At 36.1% G+C, this 24,257-nt stretch overlaps 1 pseudogene; it reads right to left on the bottom strand.

Annotated features, from left to right (window-relative positions):
- The window catches only part of LOC107876622, a 34,802-nt pseudogene extending 12,714 nt beyond the window's left edge, over positions 1-22,088 (bottom strand).
- Between the last annotated feature and the right edge of the window lie 2,169 nt (positions 22,089-24,257).

Here is a 24,257-nt window from a genome sequence, read left to right as displayed (position 1 = left end):
AGACTTATTTAGCAGTCTAGATGGAGATAAGAAGACCGGGGGTGAATCTATGCTAGCAGTAAAAGATAATCCCATTATCTATGATTCCTTGTTTGCCTTCTTGGCAAACACAGCAGGCAAAAAAGAAAAGGAGGGGATAAAACTGAAGTTCAATAACAGAAATTGATTGTCTTAACCCTCAGTATATCTGAAGTTAAAAAAAGGTCATTAAATTAAAATCTGAATATCATGTTATATGAGATAACTAAAGAAAGTGGATCCCCAAATCTAACAAGTGATCATGGCTTCTGGTATGAAAAAGAGGATTGGAGTTAAAAATATTCTCAAAGAGTAGTGATCAAAGCCTAAGCTTAAAAAGTCTAAAGTCAGTCTCTCTCACTCAAGACACTTCTAGTGAAGATGCCATATTTTGAAATAGTCGATTTCAAAGGACTTGATCACTGACAAAAGATGAGTAGAAATATCAAAAAGGTGTATGGAGGCTGAATTATGATTTGATCAAGACAACCTGACCTATCATATGAATCAGTGTCTCCTTCCAAATTTGGCTATGAGAAGGGGACAAGTTTCCATGATAAAGTAGGTGTATGCTAATCTAACTCAATATCATATCTTTATAGGTATACACCCAAGGGAACAACTTTGGAAGAAAACAATTGAAGCAAACACAAGTTGAGATCTCACTCAAAAAGGAAAGAGACCTGGTCCCATATCTTAGGTGAGTACCAAAATTATGTGACTTGAATTTTTTATAAATTTTTTATTTGACAAGGCCAATTATCCAACCCTTTATGAACAAAAGTTTTCTAAAGTTAAATTCAAATATGAAGAGTCTCAACAGTTGTCATCAGATGTGTTTATTCAAAAGGGGTGTCTTTTAAATGCCAAACAGTCATCTTTTTATTTATAAAATTTAAATTATCCTTCCTCAATCATCTCTAAACACTACTTTCTCCTAATCAAAACTTGTCCTTCTTCTTTTCTTATCAAAAATTCAAAATGTCTGAAATTCCCTCTTCTTCAAATCTCATAAAAAATTCATCTTTAGATCAGTCTCAAGAACTACAAACTGCACTATTTGCTAGTCCCTCTCATGAGACCCCTAAAACCCAAATTGAAATGGGTTCAGTCAAAACTCCAAGCCTAAGTAAGTGCCCTGTCCTAGTAGATGAACTAAATATAGGTTTTGAATCACCAATTGAGCAAGAGATTCCTCAAATTGAAGGACTTCTTTATTCATAAAAAATAGAGTCCTCCAATGCTCCTCAAATTTGGGTTCCCTTTGAGAAAGTGAAAGGCATTGAATTTTTCAAAATTCTTCAAAAACCTGGTTCTCCTACTCTCTCTGAGTCATACTCCATATTTGCCACTCCAAATAATGTAAAAATTCCTATAAAAAAAACTAATTATGTACGTAGCATAAATTGGGTAGCTGAGAATCTACACTTGCTTGCTTATGAGCCTATAGAAAGTTCATCTTGTGTAGAAGTTCAATTAGCAAGGAAAGAGGATAACTTGAAAAAGGGATTGAGAAATTCCATTACCTCTAAATGAGGAAGATGGAGATGATGAGGATGAACAACCTCTGATTTAAAAAATAAGGAAACTAAAGAAAAGTAAAGGAAGAGGGAAAATGACTTGACTCTGATGTGCAGGTTAAAAGATCAAATTCCACTAGAGGATCTAAACATAAATTGCTAGCAGAAGCCATGAAGAAAAGTAAGTCTTCTACCACCAAAAGAATAAGACTCAAGAAAGCTGTCACAGTAGAAGAGACAAATGTTGAAGTAGTAGAAGATGAGGATGTCGATGTTGATATAGTTATCACATCCAAGAAGAAAAGTCTAGAAACTCATGATGAAAGGACCAAGACCTTAAATTCAAAGTCTGGGAGTCATAGTGTAAGAAAAAAGAAACATATAGCTGTGAAAAGGAAAAAAGTCTCTAAGGGACCTGGTCCCTCAAAGAGAAAAACTGATACAGAGGAAAAATTAAGGAGGAACCAAAAAGAAGAAGAAAAGAGGATAAAGAGAAAGTTGTCATTAGAGAAGCAAAAAATGCTGTCTTAGATACTCAGAAAGTGTTGACTGGGAGAATGTTTGATCCAAAAATCTATGATAAATAAGGGATGGTAGAATTGGTGGAGTCTATGAGACATCAAGGTACACTTTCTTTACTTTGAGAATAAGGTTAGAGAATTTTACTACATAATGAAATTCTTTAAAATGGGCTAAGTTTAACTGCCTAGGTGTAAGGAATGTCTATCCTTCTAGATGAATAAATACTGGGAAAAATTCTTGATGTACCTATTATGGGAGTAAAATCTTTAGTAAAGGAGCAGCCTACCACTAAATTTATGATTGAAGCCTTAAAAGTAGGTGGAAATTCAATAGATGCTGCGAAGAAGAAGTTTTTAATTGGTGACTTTCAGCTAGTATTTTAAGTTTATCAACAAAGTTTTTCTATCAAGATTAGAGAAAAGAACCATTGCCTCTAGTGTTGACTTGTTCCTGACAGAATGTTTGAGTAAGTTTGAGTTGATAAGATTACCTACTTTTATGATAGAGCACATGGAGAAAGTAATCTATCAGAAATAAGGAAAGCATGCAATGCCTTACGGGTACTTCTTAAACAAAGTGTTTGATCACTAAGGAGTAATTGGAGCAAATGGCACCCTGGAACAGTCAAACATAAGATTAGTTTAGCAACCTTGGTGGTAAATGAATGCATTAAAGGAAAGATTAGAACTATGTCCTAAATACTAGAGCTCTTAGCTGCTCAAGAAAATTTAAACAAAGAAATGGAAGAGTTGAGGATGCAACTAGTTGCAAAAGACATTGAAATAGTTCATCTAAAACTGCAGAATCAAAAAATATCCTCAGAGGGACCAGGTCCCAGAAATGAGCTTGCAGCAAAAAATACAACACTCCTGGAAAAGGTAGCATAACTAATTGGCGAATTACAAAGACAGAACAATGAAGTAAAGACTCTCACCAGACAATTATTGGATGCTCATGCTGCTACAGCTGAAAGACTAGGCATGGTGCTAAAGTCATTCTCTCTCAAACCCCCTTCTACCTAAGTCCTAGTGTGTCAGTTTTCTATGTCAGTTTCTAGTCCTTGATATATTTGTGGCCACTGAAAGCAATAGTTTTATAATTTATTTTTGGTATTTTGTATTTGTGCTCAACTGCTTAACAATGAATGAATTCTAATTTTTGGGCTTGCATTGTTCTTTCTTTAAGGTTGTTCATCATAATAGTGTTTCCTTAGTGTCCATGCTTTAATTAGTTTGAACTTATTTTTACTCTTAGTTTACTGTTCATCCTTTTTAATAATTCTAAAAGGGAGAATACTGACTTCATATATAAGGACCTAAAGGACCTAGCATCACAATAACAAGGATGAAATGACGGGGGAAGAAATGCAAATAAATTCAAATGTACAAACTGAAGGTGAATAATGACATGGGGAAGTTTTTGCTGCAAAATGATAATAAGGGACCAGGTCCCTATGTTGTATGAAAGAGGAAGCATGATGATAGGGGGAACATTCATCCTTAGGTGGTAATCACTCAGATTAAATATGATGAATATGCACTGATGCTCAATTGTATGGTTTGGTTTGTCATCATCAAAAAGGGAGAAAATTGCTATATGTAGTTTTGATGATGAGCAACTAAACTGCAAGGGACCAGGTCCCTGGACGTGCAAAGTACTGTACAGATGGCACACAGTATCTACATAGTATTGCCTTTTTTTTATAACAAACTTACAGGTGTTATCTTGTACCAACTTAGACAGTTGGTCCAATAATATTCCATCCCTAATATCACCCATCTTTAAAATTAAAGAGATGCCTCTACAATAATTGGTTTTTCCAAAAACTACAGAGAATGAAGAGAGGCAACAAACCCGCATTTAATTACTCCTCAAGTTCTTAGCTGACTGTTTATGCTTAAATTGAACTTGTTCTTGTTCTTGAGTGAGTACTGAATTGTAATTGAGCTGCTCATGCTATAAGAGTAGTATTTTTCTTTTGGTGAGATCTGCTTAGGTAGATTATCTAAGCATTGTTGCTGATTAAAGTTAATCAATAGAGAAAGTCCTTGGTAGAGTTACCAAGATAAGCTTATAGTGGAGTTGCTATAAGCGAAAGGATCCTAGAGGTAGGCTAAAATCTACTGTAATCAGGAGGAAGATTATAATATATTTGGAGGTTCTTGTAGGGCAAGCCGCGGTTTTTCTCATGTTTGGTTTCCATGTAAAATCTTGTGTTCTTACATTTCTGCACTGCCCTTATTTTTAGTACCTCATACTTGCCCTACAGTTCTATCGCTTATAATTGATTCTAAGAGACCTGGTCCCTCACTGTGTTGTGCAACCCCCAAGGTTTCTACAAGATCTCACTTTACCTTGTGTAATAACCTGTAGTATGAAATCTTTCTTTTTATGTGTTTTGATAAATTTGTCCTTTTCATAGCTATTTTATGTTTATTTTGGGGTGTGGGAATGGTTGACACGACTCCCTATGCAATCAAAAGTGATTTGGGAGAGTTTGTAATTTTGAGCATTTTAAAAGTTTCATAGTTGACTTTGGTTAACATTTGTAATTCTTAGTGTTGGATGGCAGTTTGAGTTAGTCGCGGGGTTGGTTCTCGTTTGGGGCCTTTAGTTTGCATTTCGACCCTCCGTTTGAATAACTAATGAAATTTGCCTTATAGAATTCCAGAGTTAATTGGTTGAAAATGATATTTTCTTAAATATCTGACGTAGCCATTAAGTCCGAAACGTCAAAATTAGCTTGGTGGCATGTATGATTTAACATTGTGGGGCTCCGATCAAATCCCAAGGGTCCGATCGGGGCTTGGTAGGTTTGCACCAAAATTAATATTTGCATATAAATAGTACAACCGCTTTATCAGCCCAAGACCACTTAAGAGGTAGCCACTTCAGCATTCATGCGTCACTTAAGCGGTAAAAACTTAAGCAACAACCACTATATATAACCTCCCTTTTATTGGATTTTTATCATTTTTGAACTTTGAGCTTCAAGTTTGGGTGATTCTTAAGGTTTTTTTCACTTTTTGAGCTTGTGTAAGCTCCAAAACCTTAATTCTACTACTTTTCATTGATTTATATCATCAAAATACTTTTTAATCTTGATTTCAACATAAAATTTTGAGGACTTTTTTGAAAAAGCTTAAAAATAATTTTTCTTCAATTTAGACCTCATTTTTAACTTATTTTTGCATGGATTTTCATCGGTAGATTTCTTTAACCTTGAAAAATATATTTTTTAAAAAAATTCATTTCTTACCTCTTTCATTTTCAATTTTTTTTTCAAATTTGTTTTGGATTCAACTCAAATATAGGCAATATAGATATCAGTAGTTTTATTTTAACATATAGTTACTATATTTGAATGTTGTAGTTGATTTCTAGGCCGTTCGAAAGGAGAAAGATTCGTGTTGAAGCCTTTAGGCATGAATTTCATCATTTTGAGGTAGGTTATGACTTAACTTCTTTCAAATTAAGATGGATAGTTAATAAATAAGTAAAACATGGTATGGATTAGGGGAAATAACTATGCGGTTTATATTTTGAGAGTGTTATTACTATTGTGTGCCTGAGTGGAGGCTTACACTCTGTTGTTGACTTGTGATAATGTATTGTGTGTTGCTCATGTAGGGGATTTGTTTGACATTATTGGCCTTATTGGTTCATGTAAATGCCTTTAGTCTAGATATAATGCCTGCACGAAGGCTTGAATTGTTATTATAGACATTATTGAGAATTGATTACTTTTGTCATGATAGAAATGTTTGATTTAGGGGTTGATATGATAATGTCTTACATGTATCTTTATTTCGATGATGATATCTAAAACAAAGGTATAATCGAAATTAAAGACTAAAGAACCAAAAATCAGCAACTAAAGAAAGAGGAGATGAAGTAGAAACAATAAGGAAATTGCATTAAATGAAATATAGTAATGAAACATACACCAACCCTAATGATTAGCACCTAAGTGTATATTAAACACTTAAACACACCTCACCATTGATGTATAAAACTTCATTCTTAGGTGGACATAAAGGGATTATCAATCTCAAGCACCCACCTTTCTTGCCAATTTGTCAACACAAGTGAAGAACCCCCTCACTTGCATAGACCGTAGTTTCGGATTCTCTTAAGGAGAAGAAGAACTCTACAATCTCAAAGTGTATTCATTCAATATGTCAAAAACTTAATAGAATAGAAGCTAAAATGTCTATTTATTCTATTACATAACAAAGGACTAAAATGCCCTTAATGAGCTTAGGGAAATAGGTGCCTATGGAGTGTTATTTTGAAGTGTAAAAAGTCCATCATGCCCTTAATGAGAGGTGCCTATGGAGTGTAAGATCCTTCATAATTTCTTCACTTGGACAAGGCTTTAAAAAGGCTCCAAAAGGTCTTAATCACTTGCACAATCCAAAACTTGAACCTTCTACAAGTCCTTGTACTCCTTGTGTTCTTTATGCTTGTATCATCCTCTCTATCTTGAAAGGAATTTAACCTCAAATTCACACCTTGCAAAACCAACGAGAGGAACAACAAGCATACAATCCTCATAATAGGAGGATTAGCATTAGTACCACAATTATATGAACACATCAAGGGGGCATACTCTTAGAATATAGCCAACAATCCTTTGTTATAATCATGAAACACTTACTACAAGCATCACAAAGGACATAAATAAGATAGGCATCAAAGAGAGGAGAGTGCCACCTGAAATTATCAAAGGTATTACTTATAATTTCGGCACACATATGGACGCTATGAACAAGACTTATATCATGACCTTTATTACACAAGTTCAAAGGACCATATTCATTATCAATATCAATAGCACAAGCATCAACACTAACTTGAAAGTTTTCAATCATACCATTCAAATGTTCAAGTAGTGAACTACTCTTAAGAGCACATTGATCATTATACACAACAAGAGAACTACCAAAACAAGAAGCATGTACTTCTACACTAAGCAATTCTGAGATCACTTCATAAGAAGTCACATCACAATATTTTAAATTCAAGAAAGGGTAGAGTGTAGTAATGTCACCTTGTATATCATATGAAGTGTGTTTTTCATCTTGTGTTTTATTTGGGTAGACTTCATTCTACACACAACAAGGGAATATGTCAAGGTTTCTCTTTGGACTCACTTCTTTATCACTTATCCCAAAATTGGGACTTTCGGCCAAGGGATAAGAGAGAACTTTATTGGGCTTCTCCTTGGGTCTTATAAGGCCTTGAACCTGTAAATAATAAGGGAAAATAATAGGAAAAATGCTAGTATTTGGGTTAGTGAGTAATAAGGGTCCTTTGTGGGAAAGTCCCACAATCACATGCTTTGTTCCCCTTTCATCTTCACAACCCGTGGCTTTCCCTGCTCTTTCATTATTTTTTTCTCATTTAAGTCCTTGGTTTTCACATGGAGTTCATTCACACTAGATGGTGAACGAGGAAGAAGAGTGAACTTTTCACCACCATGCTCAAGGGTATAACTATTAGTACTTCCATCATATATAGTGTGCCTATCAAATTGCCAAGGTCTTCCTAACAATATATGACATGCTTACATGGGGATTACATCACATAACACTTCATCCTTGTAATTACCTACCTTGAACATAATAACACATTGTTGATTGACCTTTAGTTCACCATACTTGTTCAACCATTGAAGTTTGTATGGGTTCGAGTGAGGGGTAGTGCATTGTTTTAAGGTGTTAACCAAGGTAACACTAGCAATGTTCACACCACTCCCACTATCTATGATCATTGAACCGACACTTTCTTTAATAAGGCATATGGTATAAAAGAGGTTCTTTATTTAATCATCCAAGACCTTACTAAACAAAGTCCTTCTAACAACAAAACTAAGGACATCACATTCCCCTTCACAAGGCAACACATCTTTTTCACTAACCTCACCTTTAGTTTCGAGTTCTATGCACTCTCTATCTTGAGAGTTTTCATCATTCCCCTCAATTTTCAACTCGACTTCTTCACAAAGATAGTTCAACTTTCCCCCCCCTTAGAATCATATTACGTCGGTTAGGGCACTCACTTTCCCTATAACCCAACCTTGACACTTGAAGTATTATAGACCTTTAAAATGAGAAGTAGAAGTAGGTTTACCTTCATTCCTTGAAGGGTTGAGTTGTCACAGTTTGTGGAGCTTGAGATGAAGAGAATTTTTCCTCATTCCAACACAAAGAAGATTGAATTACCTCTTTTTTCTTTGACAAACCAAAGGACCCTTGATGATTCTTGAGTTTGTAGGACGTCTTCTCTTTATTTTCCCTTTCAATTTCCATAGCCACTTGGAAGATACTATCAATTGTTTCAATTTTATGGAGAGTCAAACGTGAGGATATATCCCTATTCAAATGAATATTAAAGCATATGACATCATGTTGGACTTGTTCACCCTAATGATCAAGCTTCAAGACTAATTGTTGAAATTCATTATAGTACTCCATAACACTCTTGGTCCCTTGGCTCAAGTTATAGAGCTTGGGAAGGAGCTCATGACTATAATGCTCTGGGACATATCTTTCTCTCACAAATATCTCCTAAGGAGGTGGTTGGCTGCTAATTAAAACATCACCAAATCACTTGGTGTAATCCCACTAAGTGTTTGCATATCCTTCAAACTGAGCAATAGCATAGAAACTTTTCTTCCCTTCAGAAAGGTCATTCACTTAAAAACGATTTTCACAAGAAGATTCCCAAGCTAAGTACACTTTCGGATCACTCTCACATTTGAAAATTGGAATGCCAACCTTGATTGAATTGATGCCTACCTCTCAGTTTCCTTGTCTTTCTTCTTGGCCTTAATTTCTTCCATAATGGCCTCTTTGATCATGTCTTGCCCTTATTTCTTCCTCAAACCAATAGTCATCATTAGGAACATCATATCCTTCTTGCTCCCCACTACCATAGTCTTCAATTTAGATGGGTGAATTTCAGATTTGAGGTCTTTGGGAAGGAGGGTATGGTTTTTAATTATTTGGTACTTGGACTTCTGGTATTAGATGTGGTGGAGGTATTTGGTTTTGATGATGAATTGGTCTTTGGTCAAAAGGATTTGGTACTTGTAGACTCGAATTTGTGGTGGAGTTTAAGTTCCAAGTCTTTCTTGTTGGACTTGGCTCATTCAGGGATGTAGTGGACTTTTTAGTTTCGGTTAGGAGAGGTTTGGGCTTGGTTTAGTGGCTGGTTTTGCGGAACTCTTTGAGGATAAAGCATTTGGTGGAGAGTTTCGGGTGTCATGGTCATGGAGGAGTTGTTGGCTTTAACACTTGAAGACACATGGTAGGAATTAGGAGTAGAAGGCCATGACTTTCTTCTACTCTCAGAACAATCAAGCCTTCCACTAATAGTGGACACCGCACCTTTCAATGATCCCAAATCACCCTTTACTTCATCCAAATTTGTGTGTAACCTTGCCATATCACGAGATATGACCTCAAGTTTAGCCATCATGAACCCATTAGCATCATTACCAAACGTTGAGTACTTGAACCCTCGGGTTCCATGATTAAAGTACCTAAAGAATAATCAAGAAACAACAAATTAAGCACGTACAAAATGAACAAACAAGTTAGTCCATAAAAATCCTCACCACTCTCACACTCGGTTCTTACCTCACACTTGGTCTCACAAGAGTTGAAATCTTGGCATGTATTTGGCAATTGAATGAGTGATGAATCTACTTTGGCCCGAAATTGATTTTTGTTTGATGTGACTCAAATAAAAATGATATACGAACCTGAACCAACAAATTACTATGACTTAAAAATGAAAAAAAGCACACAAAAGAAAAGACACAAACAAACGGACTCAAGACTAATTATCAACCTAGTAGGTACTTACTAGTTTGCTAATTAGTGATAGAGTTTAACAAACAAAAAACTAGAATAAAAAATTAGAAACTAAGAAATCTAGTTTAGATCTTAATTAGGTTGATCAACTAGTGATGACGTGGCACAATATGATTGGTTGTCAATTTTGCGAAAATTTTCTAATTTCCAACTTTGTGTTTCGGCCAAGGATCCACTTAAGAAAGAGTGTTTGAACGAAATTTGGTGAAAATGGAGGATTGGATCCTTTTTTGCAAGTTCAAATGGATTTGAAATCAATGGTCCCCTACTTGTACTTTCAATTATACTTTGAATATTCCCTTTGTCTCTTCTTCTTTGGATGACTTGAATATTCTTGGAATATTCTTTTGTACAAACAACTTTTTCACTCTCTTTATTTCTTTTTGTGTATCTAACACCCTTTTTGAATATTCTTCTTCAACAAGATATGAAGATGGTGAAGAACAATATGAATATTCAAGAGCTGACCAAAGTTTGACCACAAGGCAAATAAACTCTAATTTTAATTTTTCTTTTGGATCTAGGTTCCTTGGGTCAAGGCAACCTCAAATAACAACAAACCAGATACAACATACCACAAAAAAAAAAAAGATATTCACCACGAGATTCCACCCCACAAAGCTTCAAACAAGGCACAAAAAGGGTGGATCTAGCTCAAATTCAATCAAACCTTGCTCCAAACTTAGATCTAGACTCCCTAGGTGCTAGAGAGAAAGGATATAGCACTTAAAACCTTCAAAATAGAACAACAATGTGTAGATCTAGCTTGGAATTTTTGGATCTACAACAAACACTATAAGATCTACCTTTTTTGTGATTTTTCTTTGGATTTGACTCTTTTTTTGTTGAGATTTTCTTAATAAGGACACTAAAACCAAGGATTAGAGTTGTGGGAGCAACTCTAAGAAAAGCTCTTGGTACCAAATGATATATAAAACAATGCTATAACAAAAATTAAAGACTAACGAAGCAAAAATCAGCAACTAAAGAAAGAGGAGATGAAGTAGAAACAATAAGAAAATTGCATTAAATGAAAGATAGTAATGAAACATACACCAACCCTAAAGATTAGCACCTAAGTGTATATTAAACACTTAAAAATACCTAACCGTTGATGGATAATACTTTATTCTTAGGTGGACACAAAGGAATTATCAATCTGAAGCACCCACCTGTAATGCTTCAAAATCTAATCCTGAGATGTCACACGGTGATTAAAGCTACGAGTATCCCCAAGCTAATATTTTGAGCCTACTACTATATCTGAACCTAACTTTAAGATAATCTAATCAAGAAATAATGTTGTATTATACCAAAAATTGAACTGAATAAACTGTAGATATTGTCTGAATAACAAATACTGAAAGTTTGTAATTAAACTCGTAGTTCGACAAGCCTCTACTACTAAAGAACTAGAGAGCCATTGGGACAGAGCCCCAACTAACTCGGGCTAAATTGTAAATGATAACTCAATTACTATGAAAGCTGGAAATCTGAAAAAGTAGGCCCTCGAATCATGAGGACTCACCAACTGTGGGAGCATAGGTAGAGATGCTTAAACTAATCACGCTGCTGATACTAAGAACCTGAACCTATATTATAAGACAATGTAGCACATAGACATAAATGTGGATCAGCACTTTGAGGATGTACTGTATTTATGGGGGTGTAATGCATGAGTAAACATCATTATAATTAGAAAGTAAATGCATATGGATGTATATGAATCATATAAGCTTGATTATCTAAAATATCAAAATATAAAATCATACTTATAAATCTAGTGAGTCATAACACTTAGTCTTATAAAAGTTTTTCTATCATTCTTTTCTTTTGAAACTTTGAAGCTTTGGGAGCTTTGGAAATCTTGGAACTCTGAGACTTAGGAACTTTGGGACTTGGGGAGTTTCTTCTAACCTATATAAACCATGTGAGCTAATATGGAGTCCAACATCTTGCCTATATTGGGGAGAGCTGCTCTACCCTTGCCATCGGAATAGACTCTTAACTTAAGTGATCACTATCTTAGCCTACTATGGGCAAATTAGAAACCTACGGTGGCACGTATTTTTGGGGCATGAGACCTTAGAATCATACCCAACTAGGTGCTAAATACTACTCCCATACTTATTGCTCAAAACTTTTAGGAAATCTACCTCTAAACAGCACAAGGATTTATAATGAAAACCAATTATACTTCTCTTTGCTTTAAATAATAAATAATGTGGATTCATATCTTAGCTTAGGTTTGAAAGATCATATTTCTTTAAAATTTAAATGCTTGCTTGTTAAAGCATGCTAATAATATGCTCTTCGTAAACTATCAAAATTCATACTTAGGTTTAAAGCATATGTACTTAGATGATCACAATTTTATAATGAAGCTTAATTCTCAACAATTATCTTGGAAATACTTGAAAATAGCAATTCACAATAGGGATGTACAATTCATGATAGAAATCCTCAATTCAAAGCATAAATAGGTGGGATAAACATGCAATTCAAGGCTTAAATCACTCATATATTCATAAACTTAAAATAAGATGGTTTGGGTTTAAACCCCAACTTGTAAATCATGTAATCTTTAATAAAATTCAAGTTTTTGGGCACTAGAACGAAAGATTTGTCCTTGTTCAAACCCCACATACCTTGGAAGATGAACTAGATGAACAAACTTACTTTTGAGACTCTATTTATTCTCTTGAATGATGGTTCTTGGAATTCTTGTGTTGGAAATCTTGAATCTTGAAAAAATTTGAAAAAAGAATGGTGGAATCTTGGGATTCTTGAGATTGATTGTTGAAGCTTAGGGTTTTTGGTTGAGAGAAATCTTGAGAAATATATCATAAGATGGTTGTAATTTCCCTAAATCTTGTGTTTGGACGGAATTGGGGGCTGGGAAAAGTCAAAAGTACCCATTTTAACTTATAAACAAAACCAAAAAAATGAACTGGGGTCCCAATTTAATGGGCCATCGCAATACGCCACTATCGCAGTGGATCACTGGAAACTGATGAATGGGAAATTGGGGTCTTCCACGACACGGAGCTATCACATTGTCCCACTGGATTTTGATACTTAGGACCTAGATCTTCAATGCAATGCGCCACCATCGCGGTGCCCTATAGAAATGCCATTTTATCCTTCAGCGCGACGCGCCACTATCACGTTGGGCTACTGGAATTCAACAATTGGGAAAATGGACCTCTTCGTGATGCGCTAATATCGTAGAGGTCCACTAAAAATTAAAAAATGGTAATTTGGATCTAGCCGCAATGCGCCAACATCGCGATGGTCCAGTGAAAAGTGACAATTATGAAATTGTCCTTTACCGCGACATGTTGACTGCCCAGTTGGCACGCTGTTAACTTAAAAATGCTCTAACTTTTTCACCGAGTGTGGGATTTGGACAAATTTGGTATCGATGGAAAGCTTATATAATTTCCCACACAATGAAAAGTTAAAATCTAGAAAATTCTATGCGAAACAAATATTAATCATTTTGGGAGACATCCATTAACATTCTATGAATAAATTTAAGCTAAAAAAAGTTAAGGTTATTACAATATCTCCCCCTTGGTAATATTCATCCTCGAATGTGGTTAGCAAAGTTGAGATTCTAAAAACTGAAGCCATAATTGGCATATATAACTGAAAGTACGAATCAACTGATTGTAAATGCATAAACTATCGAATGAATGGCTATATAAAGCTGAAACTTAGACTAAAAAGAGATGATCTAAGGAAACTTATTACCTTAAATTGAATTTGAATCCGCAGTGAAAAGATGAGGCTACTTGGTCCTCATATCTGCTTTTTCTTCCCAAGTGGCTCCCTCAACGGATTGATTTCGCCAAAGAACCTTGACAAGGGGGACTTCTTTGTTCCTTGGGTCTACGAGTCTGATGGTCAATGATCTCAACTGGAATTTCTTCATAAGAGAGGCTATCATGAACCTCTGTACTTTCTAAGTGTACTATAACTGCTAGATCACTAATACACTTCTTCAAGAAAGACACATGGAACACAGGATGTACGGACGATAATTCTGTAGGTAACTCAAGCTCATATGCCACCTTCTCAACACTTCTCAAAATTCATAAAGGACCTATATAACGGGGACTAAGTTTCCTTTTCTTGCCAAATCTCTTTCCCCTTTTTATGGGTAAAACTTTTAAATAGACTAAACCATCAACTTCAAACTCAAGATCTCTTCTTCTAACATCTGCATATGACTTCTAAAGTCTCTAAGCTATTTTCAAACTTTCTCGAATCAACTATACTTTCTCCATAGCTTTTAACACCATATATGGCCCTAACAACACGGACTCACCCACTTCAAACCATCCTATAGGTGATCTATATCTCCTTCCATAAAGTGCCTTAAATAGTGCCATCTGAATGCTAGTATAATAATTGTTGTTGTAGAAAAACTCAATCAATGACAAATTCTCATCCCAACTACCCCTGAAATCAAGGATACACACTTTCAACATATCTTTTAGAGTCTGAATGGTCCTCTCTTCTTGACTATCGATCTGAGGATAGAAAGAAGAACAAAGATAAACTTGGGTACCAAGACCCTTCTAAAAAGCTTTTCAAAACTGAGAGGTGAACTAAGTACCCCTATCTGAGAAAATGGACTAGGGCACTCTATGCAATCTAACTAACTCTCGAATATATAAATTAGCATAATCCTTATCTATATTGGACATATGAACTAGCAAGAAATACGCTGACTTAGTCAATCTGTCCACAATAACCCAAATCGAATCATGATGACAATGCGAATGGGGTAAACCTGTTACAAAATCTATATTCACTTTTTCCCAATTCCAAGTAGGAATAATGAACTCTTCAAAACATCACCAGGCCTTTGGTGCTTTACCTTAACCTATTGAAAAGTTGCACACTTGGCTACAAACTCTGTTATATCTCTCTTTATACCACTCTACCAATAGATTTCTCGCAAATCACAGTACATTTTAGTAGCACCAGGATGAATGGAGTAACACGCACCATGCGCCTCATCCATAATCCGTTGTCTTAACATATCTACACATGGTACACATAGTCTACTCTGGTATCTCAGCACACCATCTCCCCCTTAGGATAAAACTTCTACCTTTTGGTATTTAACCGGCTTCTTCAACTTAACCAAACACTACCCTCAGCTTCCTGAGCTAACTCTTTTTTTATCATTCTCCATATGAACAACACTACCCATAGACAATCGACTAAGGGTGTTTACCGCTACATTGGCTGTAATCACCTTCTATGATGGAGATTTAACTCCCTTTGAGTAAACACATATTGTAAGCTTTTGTGGTCCATGAACTCCTCAACATGCAGACCATACAGGTAGTGTCTCCAGATTTTCTAAGCAAACACCACAGCAGCTAATTCAAAATCATGGGTTGGGTAATTCTTCTTATGAGGCTTAAGTTGACTAAAGGCATAGGCTATGACCTTACCTCTCTGCATCAAAACATAACCCAAACCAACTCTAGAGGCATCACAATACACAAAAAACCATCCGTACCATCAGGTAATACTAAGACTAGGGCTAAACTGTGGGAGCGTAGATAGAGATGCTTGAACTACTCACACTGCAGATACTGAGCACCTAAACCTATATTATAAGACAATGTAGCACATACACATATATGTGGATCAGCACTTTGAGGATCACTGAGTATATGGGGGTGTAATGCAGAAGTAAACATCATCATAATTAGAAAGTAAATGCATGTAGATGTATATGACTCATATAAGCTTGGTTATCTAAAATATCAAAATATAAAATCATACTTATAAATCTAGTGAGTCATAACACTTAGTCTTATAAATGCTTTTCTATCATTCTTTTCTTTTGAAACTAAGAAGCTTTGGGAGCTTTGGAAATCTGGGAACTTTCAAACTTAGGGACTTTGGAACTCAGGGAGTTTCTTCTAACCGACATAAACCATGTGTGCTGACATGGAGTCCAATATCTTACCCAGGTTGGGGAGAGCTATTCTACCCTTGCCATCAGAATAGAACCTTAACTTAAGTGATCACTATCTTAGCCCACTATTGGCAAATTAGAAACCTATGGTGGCACGTAGTTCTAGGGCATAAGGTACTACCCATTCATTCAAGGACTGGTTTATCAAGAAACTAAAATGGAATAACTCTATTACTGAAATTAACTGAAGGGATTTTTTAAAATACTGTAACTGAGAAATTCTTGTATACTCATCTGGCTGGAATAAATTTTCTCACTAAGGGAGCACTAAGAAAGATTCTGCTAAGATTTATAGTCTGACTTTAATATTGTCTGCTATGCAAAAAGTTACATAAGATTGAGAAGCTCCTGGATCTAATAGCGCATGAATATGTAAATAGAGGATTTGTAACGTACCAGTGACCGCATTAGGAGAACTTTTCTGATCTTGTCTAGATTGAAGTGCATAAAGTCTGTTTGGGCGTTGCCCACTAGCAGCATTGGAAGTGGTACCTTGCTGATTTGAGCAACTGGACTGAGCTGAAAGACGATTGTACTAACCCTGTGAACTTGACTGAGGACAATCTTTGATTCTATGGCCTAACTTACCACACCCAAAACATATGCCACTACCAGCTCTATATACACCCTGATGATTTCTACCATATTTTTTGTAAAGTGGGTGGGTACAACCTCTTTTCATGCTACCCTGAGACTTGGAGTCTGACGTACTATCTCTAATAATATTGCTAAACTTTGGCACTGAAGCACTAGCTACAGAAGGATTTAGGGATGAGAATTTCAGATAGAATTGGAACCAGTTACCACTCTCTCACCTTGGCCTAAAACCACTTGTTTTGACTCTCTTATTTTTATTCTTTCTATCTTTTTTCCTATGCTTCTTCCTCTTGCTCTACTGAGTATGAACCTCAAGCCTAGATAATACAACAACCTGTAGGTTGTTCTGAGAAACTACTGAATAGGCTAAAGCAGTGAAAGCAGCTATGAATTTTGCATGAGAGACATGCTCGTCCAAGGGATCTACTTGAACGGGCTGAGGTGCTGATTGGTTTCATTACTTCTTTCATTAGCTTCTCTAGAAGGGATGTTCTGGAAGCATAAGGAAGAGTTGAATCTGACTGAGATTTTAACATGGGCTCATTCTCACTTGCACGACATGAATACTGAAAGAAGGGAAACTTTTCCTAAAACATCTCATAGCCTCCTGTCCATAAGTGTGGCGCGCTACACACCCATGCACAAAACTCTATGCAATGCGTCTTTTAAACTCCCTAGGACTCTATTGAACCTTAGGCTTTGATACCAAGTTTGTAATGAACCAAGACTACCTCTTAGTTATCACACGGTGCTTACGACCCTGAAGGACCACAAGCTAACTAATGAATGATATCTGCTATGGACTAAATAATAATACTGTACTTAATGCAAAAAATGGGCTGAAATGCCATAAGGTTCAAAATATCTAAAATAATAATAAAATATAACATCTGTAAAACTGAATACTATCTAAAAGTCTAGTCTAAAAAGCTTCTAACTGAATCTGTTTGAAAATAGAGTTGATGGGACAATTCCCCAGCTAACTTCATCTATTAAAAATATAAAATAATAGAATATCCTCGAATGATGATGACTCACTACTAAATCTACTGCTGCTGGCTGAATTTGAATCTACTATGCGTGGTCATGAACTTGAGTGTCCAAACCCATGATATGAAACATCATAGCACAGGAAAGTATGCATCAGTACATGGGAATGTATTGGTATGCTAGATGAGGTAAGGCTGAATGCAAGGGTTCATATGCATGAATAATAACTGACTAAATGATATAGAATAACTGAACATGAGAGTACGTGGATAATTTGAACTATGACAAATACTCAGTATGCAATACTGTGTGTTTATATACATGTTGTACCTAAGCTTTTCTGAAGCTAAGTACTAAATTCTAATAATTGAGTAACTGATATCTAAGTTATTAATAACTAAATTACTAGTTCTGAATTGATTATGTCTGGCAGTCTTGATTCAGTAGAACTAAACTGAGTTCCCTACTGAAGATTAAAACTGAAATTGTGGGAGGAAATCACCTAATCGACATGCCCCTCTCTGAACTAATTGGGGTCCAACCTGTAACCCTAGATGGAAGGGTGATACTACCATTCCACGGGGACAAACACTACAAAACCAGGATGCCAAGCCTAACTGATGGGTGACACCTAGGCGGAGCCAAGCCTAATCTGACGGGTGACCCCTGGGAGATAGTCAAGCCTAATTTAACGGGTGACTCCACATCCTATGCTGGCTATGCAGTTCTGGAGTACAGGGACTTCTGCTAATGACTCTGTCTATCTGACAGGGAAGCTATCATCCCTACACTCGCTCGGTGCTAAATCCTACTCCCAACTGAATAGACACTGAACTATTATACTGGACTGAACCGAACTAAATTCACTGTGCTTTCTGAGTACTATAACTGACTGAGTTCTACTGAGTTTTGTATCTAACAGAGAGTACCATTGATCATGACAAGACTGATACTATTCTGTAACTGACACTGGCTCTAAATAAACAGCTAAATTATCGGGTATTAAATACCCCCAAGACTTGATAGAATGAAAAGTAAAGCATTACATGATTTTGCAATGCATAACAATGTATACATGTTCATAATTCATCTATAGAGATATTTTATCAAACACTTGTAGAGCATAAGCTTGTACATATACTAACATGTCAAGATTTCATCACTTTATTCACATGGACATTCTATTAAACACTTGCGGATCACAACTTAATGCACATAATCATGGATAACACTAAACATGGCAACTATAATGCCTGTAACTTGCAATTTAATGGGTTTAACATGCAATTCATATAATTTCCCCCTAAATACTATTCTATTTTCATAAATCCTAAATTCAATTTAATGGGTTTAACATGCAATTCATATAATTTCCAACCTTGAATTCCAAGTTCCTTCTCCTGGAGACTTTGGGCAGTCTTAAGACTATCCTAAATCACCTTTACCTTTTACATAGATTGGTGAACCAAATACGGGCCAAACATCTCTGTCTCACCAACCTTGGACCACCCAATATGAGATCTACACCTCCTACCGTACAATGCCTCAAATGGCCATACCAATGCCAGAATGGTAACTATTGTTGTAGAAAAACTCAATGATAGGTAAGTGGTCATACCAACTACCACCAAAGTTGATTACACAAGCTCTCAGTATATCTTTCAAAGTCTGAATGGTTTTTTTGCTTGCCTATCCACTTGAGGGTGAAAGGCGGTGCTAAGTCTCACTTTAGTCCCCAAACTACGCTAAAAAGAGCACAAAAAATATGATGAGAACTGAGTACCATGATCCAAAATGATCAAGATAGGCGCACCATCCAACTTTACAACCTCTGAAAGGAACAACTTTGCATAGCCTCGACAGAATAATTCATCCTAACTGGCAAAAAGTAAGCAGACTTAGTCATCCTATCCACGGTGAGGCAAATAGAGTCACACTGATTCCGCGAACGTGGAAGACCAGTAACATAATCCATATTAATTATCTCTTATTTCTATACTAGAAATTTAATCTCTTAGATTAGCCCACTGGGCCTTATGTGCTCCGCCTTCACTTATTGACACACTATACACTTAGCCACAAAGTTAGCTACATCCCGCTTCATATTATTCCACCAATGCACATCCTTGAGATTATGATACATCTTTATTGAACCTGGATGAACCATATACCGTGATTGATGGGCCTCGGCAAAAATCCTGTTTGTAACCCATCAACATTGGGGACACATAACCTCCATTGGTACCTGAAGATACCATCACCACCGATATCAACGGCCATCACCTTCTGCCTATCCATATCATCCTTGATCTTCATCAAGAAAAAGTCTAATACCTGCTTCTATTTTTTTGAAACCAAGAGATAATTAGTCTACCTGTTGCACAAGCACACCACCATCCTCAGAGTCTAAGAGACAAACTCCAAGATTAACCAAACGATGAATATCCTTCGCCGATTCTCGCTCATCATGATCCACATGGGCTAGGCTCTCCATGGATAACCTGCTAAGAGCATCAACAACTATATTAGCTTTACCTGGATGCTAGTAAAGACTCATATCATAGTCCTTCAGTAACTCAAGCCACCTCCTTTGTCTGAGATTAAGCTTTTTTTTAGTAAATATGTACTGTAAACTCTTATGATTAGAAAAGATATCAACATGGACCCAATAAAGATAGTGACACCATATTTTCAACTCTAACACCACGAATAATAACTCTAAGTCATTAGTTAAATAGTTCTTCGCATAAACCTTCAACTTTCTAGAGACATAAGCAACCACCTTGCCATGTTGCATCAAAACACAACCCAAACTAACCCGGGATGCATCTCAATAGACAACGAAACTCTTCGCGCCTTCTGATGGAGTCAAGACCAGAGTTGAAGTAAGCTTCTCTTACACTTTCTAAAAACTACCCTCGCCAGCATCAGACCATAAGAACTTCACCTTCTTCTGAGTCAACTTGGTCAATGGGGTAGCTATAGTCGAAAAACTCTCCACAAATCTGCTATAGTAGTCAGCTAAACCCAAGAAGCTCTGAATATTAGTTGGATTTGTGGGTATAGGCCACTTCTTAACTACTATAACCTTTTGTGGATCCACCATGATCCCCTCACTAGATATAACATGACCTAGAAATGTAACTACTTTAAACCAGAATTCATATTTAGAGAACTTAGCATACAATTGTTGATCTTTCAAGGTATGCAACACAATGCAAAGGTGAAAAATATGATCTTCTTTACTCTTAGAGTATCCAAGATATCATCAATGAAAATAATCACAACAAATCCAAAAACTGATGGAAGAACCTATTAATCAAATCTATAAATCCTACTAGGGCACTAGTCAAATCAAAAGATATGACTAAGAATTTAAAATACCCATATCACGTACGATAAATTGTCTTAGGGATATCTACCCCCTAATCTTTAACTGATGATACCTAGATCGAGGATTGATCTAAGAGAAGAACTTGGTATCCTGAAGCTGATTAAAGAGATCATCAATTCTCGAAAGTGAGTATTTATTCTTTACCGTCACCTAGTTCAATTGTCGATAATCAATACACATTCGTAGGGAACCATCCTTCTTGTGTACGAACAAGACAGTTGCACCCCACGGGGACACACTAGGACATATAAAACCTTTGTCTAAGAGATCCTTCAACTTCTCTTTGAGTTTCTCTAACTCAACTGGATCCATTTTATATGAGGGAATAGAGATAGGACGAGTGTTCGGAACAAGATTAATACCAAAATCAATTTTTTATGGGTAAGGACACTAGGGAGGTCCTCAAGAAAAACCTCCAAAAATTCACCAACCATGGGAATAAATATCAATGAAGGACCCTCCAAGTTAGAATATTTAACCCTAACCAAATTATAGAGACATCCCTCAGAAATTAACTTTCGAACTTTAAGATATGATATGAAACTCCCCTTAGGCTCTAAGGAAATTCCCTCCCATTCAATAATTGGTTCATTTAGGAATTTAAACATGACCTTATGGGTCTGACAGTCTAAACAAGTATAACACGAGTACAACCAGTCCATTCCCAAAATAACATCAAAGTTAATCATGTCTAACTTTATCAAATCCATCAGAGTTTCCCTATCACCCACAGATACCACACACCCTCTGTAGACTATTCTAGCAACCACAAAATCACTTACTGGGGTAGAGACCTAAAAAAGAATAAAAAATACACTTAGAACATAAACTAAAATACATAACCATAAATGGGGTCACATGAGGGAGAAAGGATCCTGGATTAAGTAAATAGTACACATTATGAGAAAAAAGTTTTAACTTACCAGTAACAATATCAAAATATTCCTCAGAGTCCTAACAAGAAGCAGGAACATATAAGCAATTTCGGATAGTGCTGGTACCCAAAGAAGAAGCAAAACCATTAGGTGCAAGAGCCGATGAAGAGGAAACATAAATCTTATTGGCCTTAAAATCAACCCTGGAAGGACAACCACCCTGCATATGGTGAATATGACCACAATTAAAACATTGGTTTCTCTCTTTCTCACATTGGCCATGTTGTGGCTAACAACAAAATCTACAACAAAGCTATGATGGAGTATACTTAGCCCCACCAACCTGAGATTGGGCACCCTGTGCCCTGTACCCTCTAGTAATAATTCATTATATATCTATACCATCGATCGGTAACTAGACAATCGTCCATTACTGAAACAATCAACAAAATCACCCAAGTCCATAGTAATCCAACAAAGCCTCTGTAAAACCAAAATCAATAAAATATTGGGTTATTCCCCCAATAGTAGCCAAAACAAAGTCTAAATAAGTTCTAAGACATAGGAAATAAGGACCATGGAATGAAGCCTTTCAAAGTATGAAAGCTCACATGTAAATGTCAACTTTCTAACTAAGTCGAACACCTGATCACTATGAAGAAAAAGTAGAAGAAGTTTTGGTACCTACATCGCGTGGGGATATAATGTTCGAAGATGTTTAGCATTTGGAGCGCTGGCATGTAACTCAGGGATAAAGGAATAAAAATAATGCCATGAAAAAAATTCAAAACAAGTACAACATCCAAAGAATGATATCATGTGAAATACGTGTAGATATATATAAATATAACATCACATGTTGGGGTAGGGAACAAGGCTTAGGATGAAATTTGAAAATCTTAACTTAGGTTGTGTAGCATAACTATTATATAACAAGGCACCCACGGGCTATATAGGCCCAACTCTCCCCTAGATGGAAGGGCCCTAGTAATATAGCTGCACGAACTAGAGAATATCTATATCTGTATATATGTGTTTACGAGGGGCTTGAAGCTCCCGGCATAATCAGGGTGACTTAAGCACCAATGTATACAATATGAGGGACTAGAATCTCCAATTCATATATTCATTCTGGGGACTCAAACCTCCCGATCATATAGAAACCCGTACCAACTATTGCGGTTTCAAGTGTTATTCCTTTAGACTCCACTTTCATGGCTCAGCTAACATCCTGTTTTATAGCCCAATTAAAAAATTCATTACATATACAAAATCATTAATCTAGTTACTTACCAAAGTTATCCCATTAGTATCGTCATACAAACTCCACTTGCAAGCGTACAACATGCCATAATCATTATTAACCAACTTGAGACTCAAACCATTGTCTAAAAAAAGATGTTAATTTAATTCAATATTTAAGGACTTGAACCCATTTAGTATTTCAAATCCATTTATGGACAAACAAGGCATTCATAAAACCATTTACCAATCATCAACATTCTTAGGCCAATGCCTTGGTCCAAAACATAATACAATATGTGACAAGATCATTCTCATTGATAATTTCACAACCAAGCTGAGGGCATGCCATTATTAAACCTAAAAACCATCAAATTTAGGGTTAAACATGACCCCTTAGTTAGACCACAATTTACATGTACCCACATGTGAAAAACCATTATTAATACATACATAATCATAAATTAAATAACGAGAAGCAAGATCAGACACTATTTATTCAAACCCTCAACCTTGATTCTCAAAACCACCATTAATTACTCATGAACAATGTTTTAAAAATATGATTCTAGTAAACTAACAATGAAGGAAGAGCCATATACCTGAGTTACAAATATTCACAAAGAGAATTTGATCCTTAAGCCCTTATATGACCACTTTGAGGAACCCTTGCCTAATCTTTCTTGAGATTTTTTAGAGAGAGTTTAGAGGGAGTTTTAATCTTGTAAAGGGTATAATGAAAGAACCAAAGGTGCTATAAGATGTGGGGTCTTAACGGTTTGGGGTGGGGAATATTCAAAGTACCCCCAACATAAAGTTATAAAAATCCCGTCTTTGGTTATGAATCAATGCATTAACTCATCACCTCAACTTATGACTCATACCATTGAGTTATCACCTAGATAGATAATTAGATACCACACACTATCCAACTTATGACTTCCTGATCCTACTCGTTGCTAGACCATATGACTCATATGGTCTAGTCGTGACCAACACAGAACATCAAGGGCTTGGAAACTAGACAACATATAGCTGAACCCTCGTTACATGATCATATGACTCGTTAGGGGTCTCTTATAACCAAGATAAAACTTGGACAATAACACACTTGTTAAATTATGACTGAGGTCACCTGACCCATAACCACACCATACAACTCGTGGTGTGAATCGTAAGAAGGGCAGAGAGCCTAAAGCTTAGGAAATA

This window comes from Capsicum annuum, chromosome 7 (assembly GCF_002878395.1).
Source record: "Capsicum annuum cultivar UCD-10X-F1 chromosome 7, UCD10Xv1.1, whole genome shotgun sequence".
Classification (NCBI taxonomy): Eukaryota; Viridiplantae; Streptophyta; class Magnoliopsida; order Solanales; family Solanaceae; genus Capsicum; species Capsicum annuum.
The sequence above is the reverse complement of the archived record's forward strand: the minus strand, read 5'-3'. Positions and strand labels throughout refer to the sequence as shown.